Here is a 20,699-nt window from a genome sequence, read left to right as displayed (position 1 = left end):
GAGCAGTGAAATGCCTGGCAGGGTCACGAGTGTTCTTTAAACTCTTTCAGAGTCTTCCTTAAACTACTTCCAAAGTAGCCAAGAAAACAATGGGTGGTAGTTAATTTGTAGAAAATAAAGAGAAGCAGTGGAGTTAATGGGAAAAATACATCAAGAGGAAAGGATTGGTGGGACTAGCCCCAGACAGGGTCCGCTGAGGTTGGTGTGAAGTGAGGAATTACAGCTATCAGCGTCTCCATCTGCCTGGGAAGGAAGATGATTTTTTAGCAGCGCAGTTGCACTGAGGTTACTTCTGACCAGCTATTGACCCCCGAGCCCACATTAACATGGGACTGACTTGTAGATGAAGCCCCCCTAAAGGGGATGGCCACCAGGACAGTTCCAGAGAGGACCAACTAAAGTCAAAAACTCCATCACCACGTGAAAGAGGAGTCGAACACCTGATTGGCAGAGTCCAGAGGTGGTCCCCAGCTCTCCTGGAAAGCATGCCACAGTAACCAATCTGGAGACGCTGTCGCCTTTGTCCCTCTCTGCTCAGAACTGGCCCCCTCTCCCTCCGGAGAATGCTCTCTGCTTGAGCCTCCCTTGGCCTTTATTTTACTTTCACCTCACTTTCTCTTCTAATAAAGTCCTCCTGCGTGGCTTTTTGGTGTCTGACTTTAAATTTTCTTCCTTGGAAACACAGGAACCTTACTTGTTCATGACAGAGGGGTCTTAGCAGGTACAGAAACGAGTGCACCTTTCTGTCACATGGACTTGTGACTTCTTATGAAAATATTCCACAGGAGTGGGGAGATTCGGGGAGCTCTGACTTCAAGTAGAAAAACAGGAAGTGCAGCAGAACTGTTCAGCTGCTGGCCATGACGGGGGTCATGGACACAAACCCACGCACTTGACCCTGGCCAACAAGGCCAGGCGGTGGCTGAAGGCTGGACCCTGGTTTTCTGCCTCCCAGTGTTCCAGTGGAACTCCTACTCCCTCCCTGCTCAGGCAAGAGGCTGGACTCCACAAATACTTAACTACTCAAATTGGCAGGAAAATAGGATTTATTCAAAGTCAGCTTCGAAAGAAGATAAAAGAAACTTTTCTGTTTCCAATTTCCATCTTTGGAGGCTGTGGGGCCAGGAAAGCTTTTAAGAGAAGAGGCAGCCTGCAAAGAGGGACAAAAGGCAGGAGATTTACATATGCAGATTTAGTTAGCTGGTGCTGGACAGGGCCAGGGGCCATCTCCATTTCAGCTGCCTGGGCCTCTCTCAGCCAGGCAGGGGCAGAAAAGCAGCTGTCAGGAAGCTGTTTTTGATTTCTCTCTGTTTCACCAGGAGAGTACATACAGGTGAAACTTCCCCAAACCTATACCAGTTTCAAGGTAGGATACATTATAGTAACATGATTTTTATGAAACCATGCTTGATTTTATAATTCATACTAATTTGGGAAAGTGTCTTACTTTGAAATAATTTCATATTTACCAAAAAAAAAAAATTAGAAAAATGGTACAAAGAATTCCCCTGTCTCCTTTACCCTAGATCCACCAATATTTCCCATTCTGCGGCGTTTACCACGTTGTTTTCTCTTTCCAACCCCTCCCCCCCTTTATATACTCACCGGTGACAGAAGGCCCCTGTCGTTGGGAAATACACTGCGTGTATACATAGATAGTGATAAACACACACGTAATGAAGTGGGCCAGAGGAGGCCGGACACCGAGGAATTTTCAAGAAACAGATTTATTGACAGAGGGCTATTGCCCAAACATTCTCTGGACAAAGATTTTGGAAATTCTTTGAACTATGTACCCTGTGGGAGGAGGGGCTTGGAGGGTTACATGACAAGTGCTTTTTGTTCCATTTTTTTTCTTTAGACTAGAAAGAGTTTTTTGTTTTGTTTTGTTTTTTTCCTGACAATCTGACATTTACGAAAAGAGGAAACTACCAACCACAATGCCCTTCTGTAGAAGTTTTTGTTGATAAAAAGCTTTCTGACAGGGTAAGAAAGATGGTGAAGTGAGACAGACATGATTACCCTAGGTTGGTGTATGATTGCACCAATCCCTACTTTGTGCACAACCTGAGAAGTTAAAAATTGTGCTTCATTTGTGTATAATGAATTGAAGAGCATTCTGCTGTCATGCATAACTGATTAGAACAAATAAATAATTTTTTTAAAAAGGCCTATTATCTAAAAAAAATAAATAAAAAGGTTTCTGACGTGCTAAGAGGAATTTATATGCTCACAAATATGGTGGGGGTTTCTGCTTAATTACGGTAAGGGTCTTGGGTGGGGGACTCTGGCCTGCTTCAGTAATATCCAAGTGCCGTGTAATCATGCCTAAGTAGTTTTGAATCACTTAAAAGTGGGTTACAGACACGATCTGCTTTTACCCTGTAAATCCCTTTTTACCAAAGGGAGTGATTTCCTAAGATCAAGGACATTCTTTTACCTAACCACAGGAGACTTTTCAAAAGAGAGAAGTTAACATTGACACAGAACTTTGCCTACTCTACCACACTTTCAATGTCTCAAATCTCCTTGAGAGCAATTTTTCTTTTTCCTGGCACTTCTGAACACACGTGGCATTTAGATGTTACGTCCCTTTGGTGTCCTTTAATCTAGACCCTTCTTTGTCCTCAGTCTTTGTCTTTCATGTCCTTGACATTCTAAATATTACCATTTATCTTCTCCGTTAACCCTTCACTTGTTTGATGTTTCCTCAAGATTAGATTCATGGTATGCATTTTGGTTGGAATATGGCTAGAGATGTGGGTAACCGCTCTCAGGTTCTATACACAACTAAAGGTGCAGGATTTTCATTTGCTCCATATAATATTAATTTTGATTATATATTAATTTTGATAACATGGCTAGGGTGTTTTTCAGTTTCTCCTCTTTATTTTATTTTTTGATCCCAGGGGTTGAACTCAGAGGCACTTGACCACTAAGCCACATCCCCAGCCCTATTTTGCATTTTTTTAGAGACAGGGTCTCACTGAGTTGCTTAGCGCCTCACTTTTGCTGAGTCTGGCTTTGAACTCAGAATCCTCCTGTAATCCTGAGCTGCTGGGATTACAGATGTGTGCCACTGCACCTGGCTAGTTTCTCCTCTTTATAATTATGATTTTTTTCCCTCTTTGTAGTTTATACACTGTGCCAAGAATTGTCACACATTTTTCCAAACTATCAGAACAGGATTTTTAAACATATATCTTTCTGCAATATCTTGGCAAACAAAAATTACTTCCTGAAATATTTAACCGAGTGAGAAATGTGGTGTGCCTCTGTGGTAGGGTGCTTGTCTAACAAGCAGGAAGCCCTGGGTCAGAACATCAGTACTACCAAAATAAAATAAATGAAATGAAATGAATAACAGAATCAGAGGTGGAGACATTGTATCCAAGTTGCAGATTACTAAGGACACAGTTCTGTAGCTCTGCCTTTCCAACATCTTGCGAAGTTCCAATAAATGAAAGATTTCTTGTTCCTCCTCCTCTGATCTACGAACTTCACATGCTACTTTAGGCGGACAGATACATGAAGATGGTGAGAACACAAGGTTAAGAGAATAATTCTATACCATGAACCCACTGTACTGACTACCTATTGCTTTTTTTTTTTTTGCCAAAAAGCAATCTGCATGGCCTGAGGGGACAGGATATATCACCTTCCTGGACAAACTGAGAAACTGAGGCAGGGGTGAAGGTCTGGAAATCAGTGTAGATAATGAATGATGGGGTGCAGAGAGGATGAAGACTGGTTTTCATTGGCTATGAAACAGAGAAGACAACAGGATGCTATCCGTTAACCTCCTCTCTAAGCCTTAGGCACTTACATGGAGAAGAAAGAGAAGGTGGGGTTTCTGGGGTCTATAAAAGAGCAAGACACACCCACACCCAGGGACACCCAACTCTGGGCCTCCTTCTCTTTGGAGAAGTCTATTGCTATCTTTTTTCTTAAATAAAACTTGCTTTCCACGTTGACCCAGAGGTTTCCAGGGTATTTGATGTTCAATAACCCAGGGAACAAATACCTGTTTCTGATCTCCAAGACTGTGTCATGACCAACTCGTGATACCAGCACAATGGAAAATATTTTTCTTTATTTTTTAAAGGGTTTTCAAATAGAAAAGGAATTCTAAAAGAAAAGAAGAGGGGTGATTGTAATCTGAGTGATTCTTCACAAGGTATTTGATATCACAAGGAAATGACCAGCATTCATGGAAAGGATGCTGTGTGAAGGACACTATGAAGCACTGATATTCATTATTTTACCTGATCTTCACAATTATGTAAAGGAAGAACAAGCTCAGTGAAGTTCCAGACTGTGTCCAGGGTCACAGGGCTTGTGAGCCCACAAATAGTTCCAGAGCTGTGTGTCGGAAAACCCACTCCCTGGCTATGCGTGATGTGCCAGTGGGATTCATGTCTGGAAATTAGTTTTTAAATGATTAGCTTGCAACTCATTTTTCCCAGAAGATTTCTCATGAATCAGTTCTAAGACTTAACAGAGACCCTATTAAGGGGAGAAGTAACTTCGCAAGGATGCTTAGAAATGCACATTCTTGTCCCTGCAATGAATCCTGGTTGGAGAAACACTGACTTAGTCTATAAATATGTCTCATAAGCGCAATTTATCATCCATTAAGTCTAAGATTGTAGCCTGTGTAGGCTGGGTGTGGTGGGGCACTGTCAGAATCCCAGTGATTCAGGAGGCTGAGGCAGGAGGATCACAAGTTTGAGACTAACCTCAGGAATTTAGTGCAACCCTGTTTTAAAATAAAAAAATTTGCACCTGCCTGTAATCCATCCCAGCAGCTTGGGAGGCTGAGGCAGGAGGATTGTCGGTTCAAAGTCAGCCTCAGTCATTTAGTGAGACCTTAAGGAACTCAGTGAGACCGTGTCTCTAAATTAAGTACAAAAAGGGCTGAGGATGTGGCTCAGTGTTTAAGTGCACCTGGGTTCAATCCCTGGTGAAAGAAAGCAAGGAAGGAAGGAAGGAAGGAAAGAAACGAACTGAGGATGTTGCTCATTAATGAAGTGTGTTGGGTTCAATCCCCAGTACCATTAAAAAAGAGAGAGATTTTTTGCCTGTGGAACAGATACATCTATTTATTTATTTTGTTTTTCATCAAAGTGAATGCACAACACTAAGAGTATTCTCACAGAGCTCTCAAACTTTGGAGTGTATATCCATGGATGTAGGTATGGGGGACTGCAATTTGAAAACACAATTTAGACATGGTCTTAATCTGCCAGAACTATTAGTTATCATTACTTTTGATTGCAAATAACAAACACTGGGCTATAAGGCTTATCCAGACAGGTGTTGATTTTCCTCATGTGACAAGAAGCCCAGAAGTGGGCATCCTAAGGCTAATGCAGCTGCTCCATGATGTTAATCGACTGCTGTCCTCCACGTGTGTCTTTCAGAGTTGCAAAACGGTGGTTTCACGTTCAGGCTTTGCATCGGTATCCCAGGTAGAAAAACTGTGAGAAGGACAAAAACACTTATACCAAGGGCTTTGTCCTTCTGTTCTAGAGGAGACTCTTCCCATGGAACATCTCCTTGGTCCCTCTTACAGCTCATAGGCCAGAGCTGAGATGTGTGCCTATCTCTAGCAGCAAGTCAAGCTGAGGAATTTGAGTGATTTAATGCTCAGCCTCAATCACTGGAGAAAAGGAAGGAAAATGGGTAGGCTAGCCCATAAAATCCAGCTAACCCAGGGACGCTTGGCCACTTTGATTTTTATTTTTTTAATTTTTTGTGGTGCTGGGGATTGGACCAGGGCCTTGTGCATGCGAGGCAAGCACTCTACCAACTGAGCTATGTCCCCAGCCTCTTGTTCTCTTGCAAGCCATGTGTTCTTTTGTCACCCAGTGAAGCCTATGAACCCTTTCTCAGGAAAGTTCTTTGCATAAAATAAAATGCATATTCAGAATGAAACCAATTAAAACTGAAATACAGTCTTATGAATCAGTTTGGGCTGTTAAACAACACAAAATTATTTTCTCATACTTGTGAAGGCTGGAAGACCAAGATCAAAGTGCTGGAAGATTTGGCTCTTGGCTAGAGTTCTCTTCCTGCCTTGTAGAGAGTTGCAAGTTGCAACCATAGGCATGTGGGTGTGATCTTGTTCTTTTGTTACAAGGTTACCAATCCTGTCAGATTAGGACCCAGCCTTACAGCCTCATTTAAGTATTTTCTTAACTGTTGCTGTGGATTGAATTGTTTTTCACTTTACAGCAACATTGCCAGTAAAGTGAAAAACAATTCAATCCACAGCAACAGTTAAGAAAATACTTAAAAACTAGATGTGACATAATAAGAGTATGTGCACTTCTTGAACAGATCATATAACAAGCAGCATCCAACAGTCTAATCAGTATTGTGAAATAGTGTGTGAGGATGGCCTTAGGCCTGAGCCTAAGCAACTCCATTTTAAAAACTCCAGTTGGAAACCTGCAGTCTCACCAGGCACACCCACAGAGCCCTCCAGTGTGGCCTCAGACAAGTTGGCAGGCTGTCCTCCCTGATAAGAGGGAAAGGCGAGAAGATCAGGGTGGAGACCACCTGACCAGACGTTTCTGACCCCAGGGTAAATGATGTCATGGAGAAATCTGGTGGTAGCTGATAAGGATTGACAGGGGAGGGGGCGTCAAAAAACCCAAAATTTAGTATAAATACTAGAGCTGATGAATGGGGATTCAGCAGCCAAAACAAGGATGCACTTGAGCTGGAGAGCCTGATGAGGACCTGACATCCCGTCACTTGTCATCATTCCTGAGCCTCTGCGTGATCCTCACCACTCTCAAACTCTACCTCCTCATCTGGACCTTGGTGAGAGCCGCAACTTCTCCCTAGGACCCTCTTCTCAACTGGTTGTCCACACCAGGAGAAGCCTGCCTTGGTTCCGGACCCGATCACCATGCTCTGAGTGAGTGTGCATCTGCTGGACATCAAGCCTAAGGCTTGAGACTTTTGAACTTAGCCTGCAGAGGGGATGTCTGTCCTTAGTCTATCATGATTGTGTTTTCAGTGCTTAGAATTCATCTAGAATTGTTTGATGTGAATTGAATTGATTATGTCTATTGCAGTGCCTAGCATTAAGGATTGTCGTTTTCTTGATTAAGAACTGCTGAGGGCCATTGCCAAGTAGGAATGACGCATCAAAATTTCCTTGCTAGCATACCCCATGTTAAATGGATTTCGCTGTTGACATTGCATGTAAGGTGACCTTGCTCAAGGACCAAGGCGGATCCGGGTTTAGAACTGATCAGGTTTGAGGAAGTATCCCGCTCCTTGAGTTTAAGGCGTTCCCGGTTTAAGACAATACGGGTTTTAGGGAAGTTGGAGGTTGAAGATTATTGCTGCCGGGATTAGGGTGTTCCTGCTGCTTGTTCCCGTTGAGTTGAGTTCTCGTGAGATTAAAAGGAGATTGGAAAAAAGCCTGGTGGAGTAGGTGAATTGGGGGAGGAGAACTGGGATTGCCCCAGAACGTGTGTAGAGGCCGGTGTGAGTTCGGGAATAAAGAATTGCTGTTTGAATCTACAAGGTGTGTGGTGGCTTGTGATCTTGTGCCCAGCCAAGACATTGGCAAAGAACCTATAGAGTGAACCTGTATTTAGTAATAAAGCATTGAAAGGGGCAGAAGGCGTGGACATTCTTTATTTCTCACCTCGACTGCATACGTCGCAATTTTGCCCCCTCGCCACATAGTGATAAGTGAAAACAGGGATCTTCTCAAAGTATCCCAACAACTGTAAAACAATGTAGCTAATGCTACTCTAACTTATCCCATATGGAAGTTTTCAAAATCAAAACGGAGTCACTCTCATTATCACTGGAGAAGAGGTATCTTAGAGAGAGGGTCCTGAGGACTTGGAGACAAGATAAATCTCAACTTAGGACCAATGGGGTCCAGTGGGGTCTTTTAAGTACCTGATAGAAAAGAATTTCAGCACATGGCACTAGAGGTGCAGGCAGATTTACTTAGGAAAGCAAGGAGTATGTGTTCCAGGGAGAATGTGGCCAGTTGGAGAATAAGAGATACATTTTCAGGGTTGCCAGCTCTTTTGTTAAAGGAAACTTCGTAAGGGGTGCATATGGGAAGGTGGGTAAGAATGACATCGATCTGATAGTTCTCAGGATCCTTAACTGATATGGTCTTTATTCTCTGATCAGTAGATCACACTGGGAAGTCCTCTGAATTATAGATTGCTTAAAATATCATCTCTCTCCTTGCTTAATCTATTTACCGGTGAGCTAATTAACAGTACACAAGGTAGTTATTGTGAGTGGATGAATTTACAGTAACTAAGATTTACAGAAATTTGGGAGCAACAGGCTTGGAAGATCGACTAGCTTGATGAGTAACAGGCCTGGAAAGCACATAGGACTTAAAATTACATTTCCTTGGCCTTCCTATATGATTGCTTCTTACCTTTTTATTTCTTTTATACTACCTCAATGTCAACAGTAACAACTGTAATAAATGAAGTCAGGAAGTTATGTGGGAAGGGTTCCCCTACCCAATTGCGTGGTAGTAATCATTGCAAAAGACTCTGCCAGTACCACAACCTTGCACAAAGGCCACCATAGCCTACATCAAAAATGCTTCGCCAGAAATGCCCAACAGCTATCTCTTCAACCTCAGACTGATACCACTCTTGTTACTAATCTTTGTGGCCAGGCATTGTTTCAAAGTATCTTACATGATTCCTCATTTTTGCTTTTTGCTCCTTCCTTCAACCTTCTTCAATAGGCACATAGCTCACTGTGTCACACATATTCTGTTGCAATGTTCTGCTATGCCCAAATGAGTGTCATTATTTGGAGAGTATCTCTCTGATGTTTAGATTGACATTCCCAACATTCACAGTGGAAGAAAACACTGAGTTTCAGTTATTCTAGGTAAGATCTGGATATCAGTTCTCTGTGGGTTGAAGTGTCTTGCAAATCTCTTGCACCAAGACCCTGATTACAAATATATTTTGTGGAAATACTATTCTTGTAGTCTAACCCATCAACTATTGGTCTCATAGCTACGCTTACATAACTGTCCTGCTTCTTATGACTCTGGGGTCATGAAGATGCTTTCCATTTTTAATCTTTGTATGGAACATTTTTCTCAACTATATACTTACCCCACCATATGTGGTCCCATGCTTTTCAAATACCTAACCCCCATATATACTTGAATTTATTTCTGCACAACTTATTCTGTTTTATGGTTTTCCTGGTATCATCATTAAAAAATCGAGTTAGCTATTTATGTACTTTTATTCCTCCATATAAATTTTAGAATGAATGTTTCAACTTTCTAAAAAAAAAAATCTCTAGAATTTTTTCTGGGATTGCAATGGATTTATACATTTATTTATTTATTTATTTATTTTTTTTAAAGAGAGAGAGTGAGAGAGAGAGAATTTTTTAATATTTATTATTTTTTAGTTCTCGGCGGACACAACATCTTTGTTGGTATGTGGTGCTGAGGATCTAACCCGGGCCGCACGCATGCCAGGCGAGCACGCTACCGCTTGAGCCACATCCCCAGCCCAGATTTATAAATTTATTTGGGGAATACAGACATCTCACAATAGTACATAGGCAGTACCATAAACGTGTTATACCTTGATATTTGTACAGGTTATCTTTTGTTTTCATTCATTGTGAGATTAAATCTTACTTTGTAGCCGTGCTTGCAATCTTTTTTACATCATGGTACACATGGAATATCTGCATGCAGTAACAGTAGGCATCTTTGTACTATTCCCAGTTTTAAAGTGGGTATGTCTCAGGTTCTATTATGGTTTGGATGTGAGGTATCCCCCAAAAGCTCACATGAGAAACAATGCAAGAATGTTTAGGGGAGAAATGATTGGGTTGTGAGTCTTAACCCAATCAGCAAATTAGTCCGATGATAAGAATCAACTAAGTGGTAGCTGAAGGTGGGTAGGGTGTGGCTGCAGGAGGTAGGCATTGAGGGTGTGGTTTTGGGGTATATATTTTTGTATCTAGAGAGTGGACTCTCACATGCTACTGCCTGATCCTCATGTGAGCTGCTTCCTTCCACCGCACTCTTGGGCCGTGATGTTCAGTCTCATCTCACCTTGAGCCCCAGGAATGGAGCCAGCTGATTATGGACTGAGACTTCTGAAACCGTGAGCCCCCAGATACACTTTGCCTCCTCTACAATTGTTCTGGTCAGATCTTTTAGTCACAGCAGAGAAAAACCTAATTAAGATGGTTTCTCTACTGAATATGTGCTGGCTGTAGGTATTTGTATATAGTTTCTATCAAATAAGGTTTTCTTTTACTCTAATTATTTTTATTATAAATCAGGATTCAACTTTATAAGAAGCTTTTCTACATCTATTGACATGCTATTTCTGGTTTTTTTTTTTGTTTGTTTTTTGTTTTGTGTGTGTGTGATGCTGGGGTTTGAACCCAGGGCCTTGTGCATGTTAGGCAAGCACTCGACCAGTTGAGCTATATCCCCAGCCCACCTTGCTATTTCATTTTTCTTTTGTCCATTAACATGTTAATTATATCGATAGATTGACTCATGGCCATTAAATTCATCGTTATTAAGTTTTGGAGACAAATCCTTGATAAAGGCAGTGTTGGGTTCAGTAGCTAAATTTACATCTGTATTTAAAATCCAAAGGACTCCACTTTGGTGTTCATGAACTATTTCCCTTCTCTGAAATTTATGCTAGCCTCATGAAATGAGTTGGACTGTTTTCCCTCTGTTTCTTGGATGTAAACTGACTTTCTGAAAGACATATTTTGAATAGGGTTTCCCATTAGTTTATAGCCTAACAGTGTGTCTTCTTCATGATTTGTTTCAACGCTCTTCCAATGCTACAAAGGTTGGAAGATGAAGAACGCTTCCTGGATCTCGGTGCTGCTGTGATTCTCAGGGTTACTGTGATTCTCAGCTAAGACTTGAATTCAGCACAAAGATAAAAGGGATCCGTTGTCTATTGCTGCTTAACAAACTACCTTCCCACATTAGTGACTTAAAATAATTGATTCCTTTTCAGGCTTCTGAGGGTTGCTGGGGCAGTTACATCCCCATTTCCCTTGCCCTCCCTCAAGGTGTATGCTGTTTGGTGCTATTGGACACCTAGGCAACTTAGTGCTCCCCTACATATCTTTCTGAAGATCAATCACATTCCTACAGCATTCCAACAGGTAGAAACTGCAGTGCTTCCTAAGGACTAGCCTCAGAAACTGCTGAATGCCACTTTACCCATAACCTGTTGGTCACAGGAAGCCACAAGACCAGACTAGAGGTGAAAAAAAATTGATTTCACTTATCTAAGGAAGGAGTGGTGAATTCTCATTGCATACTAGAAGGAGGGGTATTTGTGAATACTTTAAAATTTACCCCAAACAGGGATGTGGTATTTGAAACATCTTGTTTTGCTACTGCAGATGGTAGCAGAAACAAAGTGACTGTAGCTACCAGTTCTGGTAATGGGTTCCTAATCTCTTTCTTTTTTTTTTTTTTTTTTTTTAATATTTTTTTTTAAAGAGAGAGTGAGAGAGGGGAGAGAGAGAGAGAGAGAGAGAGAGAGAGAGAGAGAGAGAGAGAGAATTTTTTTAATATTTATTTTTTTTTATAGTTCTCGGCGGACACAACATCCTTGTTGGTATGTGGTGCTGAGGATCGAACCCGGGCCGCACGCATCCCAGGCGAGCACGCTACCGCTTGAGCCACATCCCCAGCCCCCTAATCTCTTTCAAATTCCTAAATTTATTAGTAGCTGTGAAGTTAAATTCCTTACAGAGGACCCTTCCCTCTGGTCACCTCTGTCCCAGCAATCAACATTGCAATTTTGCTGGAGGTATGGTAGTGTATGCCTATAGTCCCAGATACTCAGGAGGCTGAGCAGAAAGATCGCTTGAGCCCAAGAGTTTGAGGCCAGTTTGAGCAAACCCAAACAACAAAAAAATTAATCAAGTAAATAAATAATTTAAATTTTAAAAATAACAGTTTTCCGTGTTTATGCATGAACAATAAACATCTTTTTACATCTGTGCCTTTTAGGACTATACATGTGCTAAGTACTGTTATAAATTGAATAAATAATTGTTCTTTAATTATGAATATAAGTTTTAAGAAAGAGATGAAAGCATATTAGTAACTGCAGTTTTAACAAAGACTGCTTTATTTCCATCCTCCCACCCCCACCCCATACTGGGGATTGAATCAAGTGATACTCTACCACTGAATGATATCACTGGTTCTTTTATGTTTTTTGACACAGGGTCTCACTAAGTTGCCACGGTTGGCCTTGAACTTTCGCTCCTCCTTCCTCTGCCTTATTTCCAATACATTTTGCATTGTTGCCTTGTATTTATTTTTACTCTTGCATTCAACACTTTGTGAACAGTAACCATTTTCTTCTTGAATCCAGGGCCGCTTTTCAGGTTGTCATTGCCAATCTATTCTGGTTGCTTTGTGTAACCTGCAATTTTACCTTGGGAGCTTTAAGAACTTTCCTTGGTCTTTGTTCTTCTGAAATTGCACTCTCATCTTTCCATGGTGACTGATACACACACACACACACACACACACACACATAATTTGGCGCTCTATAAACCCTTTCAATCTGAATGAAGTCTTTTATCTTCTTTAAAACTTGGGAATTCACAGCCCTTCTTTGTATAAGTATTTACTCCCCTCTCTTTGTTTTCCCCCCTCCCTTTGGGACTCCTGTAAGGACTTCTGTCACTTCCGCTTTTAACCTCTGGTTTTTTGCTTCATGTTTTCTATCTCCTTCGCCCTTCCTGATGCTTTCTGCATCTGTTGGCCAACCTGATCTAGTTCACTAATTTGTTCTTCATTTGTATCTATTGTGCTTTCAGTCTACTTATTAAACTTTTAAATTTCAACTATTTGGTTTTCAATAATATTTCTGTGTGACTCCCTCAAGACTGCAGTTATTTGTATCCTTTCATATCCATTGATATTCATAATTCTAAAATAATGAATCAAACATAAAATAAAAAACTTAAGCCAGGCACAGTGACGCATACCTGTAATCCCAGTGGCTCAGGAGGCTGAGGCAAGAGGATTGTGAGTTCAAAGCCAGCCTCAGCAATGGCCAGGTGCTAAGCAACTCAGCAAGATCCTGTCATACAAAATAGGGCTGGGGATGTGGCTCAGTGGTCTAGTGCCCCTAAGTTCAATCCCAGGTACCAAAAAAATTAAAAAACAAAATAAAATAAAAACATATATTGAATGAAATACCACATCTATTTATGATAAAAATTAAGCAAACTAATAATGTAAGATCTTTAAAATGATAAAGGGGACCTACAAGGAAGCTACACTGAACACCATACAGAGCTATTTATTCCAGTCTATCCCCAGTCCCACATTCTCTTCTTTTTTATAGGCTAGTGCTACGATAGAAATTTATGGATACAGAGGGAAAAAGATATACTGTGTCTTAAAAGAAAGTCCTCATGATCCCTTGGAATGCAAAAGAAGCAGCTCCTGAACAGCCTGGCCCAAGTGCATGTGCCCAAGTCCTTCTCTGTAAAGAGCAGCATGAGGCCAGGGAATATTCAACCATAAGGAAAACTGGGATGAAATAACTTAACTCCGCTCTTCATCCTCCTCTAGTTCAGCCCCTAGATACTGTCCCTCCATATATAAAACCCCACATCAAGGAATTGCTTCTCACCTTCAGAAAGCCTGCATTCTTCAGGTGCATGGTCCTCACCTGAAGAATATCTGACTCATGCTGAACACTTTTTGTATCATGTATGTGAAGGACCCCATCGTCCTGAATGAGGTCCCCCTCTCTGGGTCCTCCTCAGACCCTCCTCCCTTGACAGAGCCACACTGTCTTCAGTACTACAGCTTCTTAATAAATCATGCTCTCAAAGTCCACTCAAGTGTGTTTGCTCTTCTTGGCCCTTTTGAGATCAATTAAGGAAGTTCGTTGAATGGGGTATTATTGGAACCATATTGACAGATGAATATGGAGAAAATTTATGTCTTTACCATACTAAATGTTCATAAACATGAATATATTTTTCCATTTATTCAAATCTTTTATGTCTCTTAAAGTTTTATAATTTTGACTGTTAGGGTTTTGTCTATCTTTTCTTAACTCCTATGTTTGTGACATTTGATACAAAAGTCACAGTATTTCTTTTTAAATATGCTTTCTAGCTATTTGTTTCTGGTATACATGAATGTAATTTACTTCTATTTATGTGTTATTGATGTCTAAAACATTGATCTCATACTCAGATTCACAGACAACTGTGTCAATTGCAAATGACAGCTTTATTTCTTCCTTTGCAATTATTATGCTTTTCTGTATGGGGGGTTTGAACCCCTAGAGGTGCTGACCACTAAGCCACATCCCCAGCCCTTTTTATTATTTTGACACAGGGTCTCCTAAATTGCTTAAGGTTAATTGCCAAGTTTCTGGGATTACAGGTGTGGACCATGGCCCTCGGTGCAATTATTATTCTTTAAATTTCTTCTCTTTAGGGTGCTGGCTAGAGTTTCCAGTATAGTACTCAATGTAATTGAAGCTAAAGAAACAATTAAAGGGAATGCCTCTAATGTTTCCCTCGTAAGAATTATGCTAACCCCTTTTTAATAGACACCATTTCTAGGCTAACAAACTTTCCTCTTACTTGTAATTACAATGTTATTATCAGTGAGCAGTGGCTTTATTAAGAGTTTGTACTATAAATATGTGGTAAATTTTGTGAAATGTTTTTCTTTTTGCACCTATTAAAATTTTTTTCTTTATATTGTTCATGTTGTGAATTTCATTGTGATATTATGAAACATATTTGGTCTTAGTTCCTTTATTCCTGGCAGATTGATCCTACTAAAATCCTTGGGATCCCTGAAGCACTGGTGTCTTTCTGTATGCTACTGTTGACTGGTGACTGGCAGCCTTCATCAAGCTTCAGAGTGGGGGCTGGTAACTGGAAAGATCAAGGATGGATTAGAGGGTCAGGCCTTCCAGTCCCACCAACAACTTCTGGGAAAGGGAAAGAGACTAAGTTGATGACCAATGGCCAGTGATTTAATCAATCTTGTCTTTGTAATGAAGCTTTCAAAAAAAACCAAAAGGACAGGGTGGGAGAGTTTCAGGATAACTGAACATGTGGGGTTCCTGGAAGAAGGTGTGTTCCTGGAGAGGACTTGGAAGCTTCATGCTCCCCGCATCCCACACAGGTGGAGACCTGTGTGTCTGCATCAGGAACTAGTCAGCGTAAGTGTTCCCTTGAGTTCTATTAGCCACCTGATCAAATTAGTCCAGTTCCCAGGGGGGTCATGGGAACCCAGACTGGCTTGCTGATCAGAGTAGTTGGTGCTTGAAGTGTGGGAAGCAGTACTTGGGACTAAGCCCACAACGTGTGGGATCTGACGCTGTGTCCCGGTGAAGAGTCAGAATGGAATTGAATTGACGTCTACTACCACAGAAGAGTTTTCTTGCTGGTGGGGAGAAATTCCTTCACTTTTGAAGTCACAGAATTCTTCTGTACTGACTGCAATGATATTGTAACACAAGTCTTGTGAATGCTGGAGGGTTCTTGTCTCACACACCCAAAGAATGAAGCATGCAGACAATGGAGGGTGAGAATTCAGTAACAGATTTGTTAGAAGCAAGTAAGGAAAGCTCCCACAGTGTGCGAGGGGTCCCAAAGAGGTTTCATCAGTGACTCTCTGTCAGGGGTTTTTATATGATTTTGATGAAGAACCAGCCTTTCATTGGAAAATCTCTTGATTGTTTTTCTGACTCAATTGAAAGCATACAATTTTAATTCCTTATTCCCATAATGAGATGACTTAATGTATTTGTTAACTGAGCTTGTCTTATACTTGCTCCTTAAAACAAAAGAACTGCTCAGGTTCAAAACAACTCTTTGGTAGTGACTAATGTTAGGGTAGTCCAGGAAACCTGGGGCAACAACAGACTGTGTGGGCATTCAAGCATGAGTGGCTTTGCAGTCAGGCAGCCAAAAATAAAACACAAGCTCTAGCCCAGGGTTTTAATCTGGGATGGTGATCCTGCCTCATGATGAGTGGGTAAAACTGTGGTAACAGAGGAGGGATCATCTAATATTGTACATTCCTTTTAAATTAGTAAGGAGACTATTTTTAATTTTATTTCTGTATCTTTAAAACAAAATTGAATAAAGCATACTAGGAAGCGTGCTATGAGTTAGGTGGGAATTAAGTTTTTAAATTAAGAGTTTTATATAAATGTACAGTAACATATTGAACGGCAAGGGTGCAGTCACTGAAATGGCACATACAATCTGCTTCTCCCTCATGCACAGACATTAGCTAAAAATCAAGGGTGACAGACAGTAAGCAGTTGGAGCTCTACCTTCAGTTTAACTCTGTACTGGTGGTTCTGAATTAGTTCATGACCTACCTTGTGCTGCCTACATTAGTAGGGAAAGGTAAACACATTTTTAATTATGTTCTTGATCTACTCCTTACACATAGAATTCCCTGTTATAATTCACTTCTATTGACTCTTTTTTTTTTTTTTTTTTTTTGGCGGGAGGGAGTTTACTAGGGATTGAACACAGCAGCATTTTTCTCTTGAACTACATCAGCCGTCCTGTTTATTTATTTATTTATTTATTTATAAAAAAGGTCTCACTAAGTTGTTGATACAGGTTCAAATCTGTGATCCTTCTGCTTGAGCCTCCAGAGTTGCTGGAGGTGTGTGCTGATGCACTGGTAACATTTTTTATTACCTACACACATGTAAAATTTTGTCTTATGTAGATTCAGAAGTTTTAATCAAAGAAGGCTTTGTAGCTGAACTTCTTTTATGCACTCTGCCCATTTTACATGATTGATGTAGAGGTTCAAATGGACAATGAACAATGTTTATGCAAAATTTAAAGTGCCTTCTAAAGAGTTAGCACTTTTATTCGGAGCAGCAGAATCAAGCTATTCCTGGCAATAAAGCTCTCCTAGGACACTGCCCAGCACTTTGCTTGGTAAGTTATTTGCTGAATGAATATGGACCAGCTGGAGACACTTCGGCCACTGGCCTCTTTATCACGGCACTGATATGCTAGTGAAGTCAAGAAGTTCCAGGTAGTAGGTTGAAGATGTGATAATCTCATCATGCTCTAACCTTAGTTTAGGGTGGGCCAATACTTTTCCAACAGAAATTAATTAAATCCTAAACTTAACGGAAGACTCATTAAAAAAAAAAAGTAAAAAAAAAAAAGCAGGAGGGGGCTGAGTGATAGAGCACTTGCCATGTTTGAAGACCTGGTTCAAGCCCTTGCACACCCCCTCCCCCACACAGCAGAGACATTTAATTCTACTGGAATTAGATCTACTCTTTCGTAATCAACCCTGCTGTCATGATGGAAATCCTCATTATGACTAAACATCCTGCTAACTGCCACAAGTTCCTAACAGGTATCACCTGTAGTTCCTTCTAGTGTATCTTCCACATTCCTCTCAGTTATCTTGATCTCATCTGATCTGCTACTTCCTTGCTGAGACTATCAGAAAGACTGACCGTAATCTAAAGGAACCGATTTCTTAGCAGAGAGTCCAAGAATCCTTTCCTAGGCTGAGGCAATGCACTGCCTTACTTTACTATTGTCATTTTAGCAAATGATCATGAATTCAATGGCTTAAAATGAGCTTAGAGTTATTGGCTTAGAGTTCCAGAAGACAAAAGTCCAAAATAGGTATCACCATGATAAAATCCTGGTGCCAGGAGAACTGAGTTCCTTCTGGAAACTAGGGAAGAATCTGTTCCTTGCTTTTCCCAGCTTCTAAAGGCCACCTGCTCCCTTGCCTCATGTCACATCACTTATTCTTGCTCAAGTCACAGCACTTTCTCTGACCCTCTTGTCTTCTTCCCATAAAGGACCCTTGTGATAACATCAGCCCACCTCAATAATCCAGTATAAGATTCCTATCTCAAAATCTTTATTTAAAAATATTTTATAGTAGATGGACACAATACCTTTATTTTATTTTTTTATGTGTGGTGCTGAGGGTCGAACCTAGTGCCTCACACATGTTAGGCAAGTGCTCTGCCAACTGAGCCATAACCCAGCCCATCTGTAACATCTCAAAATCTTATTTGGAGCCGGGCAGCAGCGCACACCTGTAATCCCAGTGGCTCAGAAGGCTGAGACAGGAGGATTGTGAATTCAAAGCCAACCTCAGCATCAGTGAGGTGGTAAGCAACTCAGTGAGACACTGTCTCTAAATAAAAATACAAAATAGGGCTGGGATGTGGCTCAGTGGGGTTCAGTGCCTACTGAGTTCAATCCCCTGTAAGGCCCTTCCCCGACCCCCCTGAAAAAAAAAAAAAAACAAACTTATCTGGAAAGTTCTTTGGTGTCTAAAGTAACATAAACATATTCACAGGTTCCAGAGATTAGGATGTAGACATCACTGTGCAACTTTCTACCACATCAGTCCTAGATTCATTTTACATCACTTTCTCTTCATGATCTCCACATCCTATCCCCCTGTCCTGGTTTATATTCTCTCTCTCCCTCTCCTTTAATTCTCAGTACTGGGGATGGAACCCAGGGGAACTCTATTATTTTTATTTTCCAGATGGAGGTCTTGCTAATACTGGCCGTGAATTTCACATCCTTCTGACTCAACATCCTGTAGCTGGGGTTACAGGAGTGTGCCAACACACCCAGCCCTCGGCTCTCTCCTGGTTTTCTACATGTGGAATTTTAAGAAACAGTATAGAGTAAGAAACCTAATTCTGGGTTTGGAATGTAGTTCAGTGGCAGAGTACTTGCCTACAATCCCCAGCACTGAAAAAAGGAAAAAATAAAAGAGAGACAGGGCTTCATTCTGGAGCTGGACTCCATATGAGTCTACTAGTTGTTTGTTAGTTACATGGATTTTTTTTTTAAAACCTTAGTACTAGACTTTAATACGGGAAATATGCTGGGCACAGTGGTGAACACCTGTAACCTCAGCTACTCAGCAGCCTGAGGCAGAAGGATTATAAATCCAAGGCCACTTGGGCTACTTAGACAGATCCTGTCTCCAAACTTTTTTTTTAAAGGAGGGGTGCATGATATGGGGAGGTAGTTCATTCAGTACTTGCCTATCACTGCAAGGCTTGGTTCAATCTATAGTACCGCCAAAAAAGGCAAAAAAGAAAAACAGGGGGTAGAAACAGTAATTTATACATGAAAGAAATGATAAAAATCCAAACAGTGGAGTGCTTTAGACAGATGACCTGATTTGATAAATTGATACTTTAAAAGGTGGTGTGTGTGTCTGAGATTGTTGAATGATTAAAAGAGACAAACAAAATACAATGAATTTTGGTTGAAGTTTAGATGCAGATTCAAACCAACTGTAAAAAAAGTATTCTGTGAGATAATCAGGAAAATCTAATTCAAACCAGCTCTCAGAGAATACTAAAGAACTCTAAACATAATAATAACTGGTGAGTAAACATTTGAAAATTTTTTCTTGAGATGCACATACACAAGTAGAGATATATCTGAAAGTATTAAAAGTAAAATGACCTGATATCTCTTTATAAAGAAAAATAAAGAGCTTGCCCATGATTGGCAAAATGGTAATGGCCAAAGCTGAGTTATAGGTATATGGAGTTGATTATTGATTACTGAAATTTTCCACATCTTTTTTTTTTTTTTTTTTTTTTTTTTTTATACAGGGGATTGAACCCAGGGGTGCTTTACCACTGAGCCATATCCCAAGCTTTCTATTTTTTCTCATGAGACAGGGTCTCATTAAGTTGCTTAGGGCCTAGGAACATGCTGAGGCTGGCCTCCAACTTGCTATCCTCCTCCCTCAGTCACTGGGATCAGCGGCATTTGAGTGGTGAGCTCTTTCAAAAGACTTGCCCTAAGAAAACTTTTCCTGGTTCTGCCAGAAAGTTCATAATTTCGTTATCTCCCTTAACAGTTAATTCATATCTTTACTGCCACAGTACACGATGCCTATTTAGGCATATTCTACTATTGTATGCTTCTCCTGTGCAAAGGACTCTGGTATTGTGCTAGGCATGGAGTGGGGAACGAAGCAGACATATCCTCTATAGTGGACACAGGAAGAGTATATACAGTGCAGATCCGGGAAAACAATACCTAAGCAAACATGCAATTTCAAAGTGTAATAAACGGTGGGCAAGAAGCCCACAGAATTTTAGCAACAGAGAGTAAAGGAAAAAAGCAAGGTAATTTCTCTAAAGAGGGTGATTTTAAGACATTTCATAGGAGGGAATTCTTAAATGGAGACCTGAAGGTGTTTTGTTTTGGGGACTGGAAGATTGACCCAGGATGCTTTACCACCCTGTTACTTTCCCAGCCCTTTTTATTTTGGGGGGACAGTTCTTGCCAAATTGGAGATTGGTCTCTTACTTGTGATCCTCCTGTTTCAGCCTCCAAAACCGCTGATTTCACAGGCGTGCACCACCATGTCCAGCAGAGTGTTAAGAAAGAACCGTTAATGTCACCACATTAAAAACCCTAATCGCACTTCCAATCCCAGGTGACAGCATAGGAGGTAATTAGTGCCTTTACATGAAGTCAGAAGAGCTTGTTTCTTCCCTCCTTTATCTCTAAGTTAGAGAACAAAAGTGGGCTGTGAAATCTGGAAAAGGCCTCCATCAGAAAACACCCTGCGGGCACCCGCGGCCCGATGGCGTGTGAGGGCAGCC

Source organism: Spermophilus citellus, assembly GCF_964194105.1.
Source record: "Spermophilus citellus genome assembly, chromosome: 12".
NCBI lineage: Eukaryota > Metazoa > Chordata > Mammalia > Rodentia > Sciuridae > Spermophilus > Spermophilus citellus.
The sequence above is the reverse complement of the archived record's forward strand: the minus strand, read 5'-3'. Positions refer to the sequence as shown.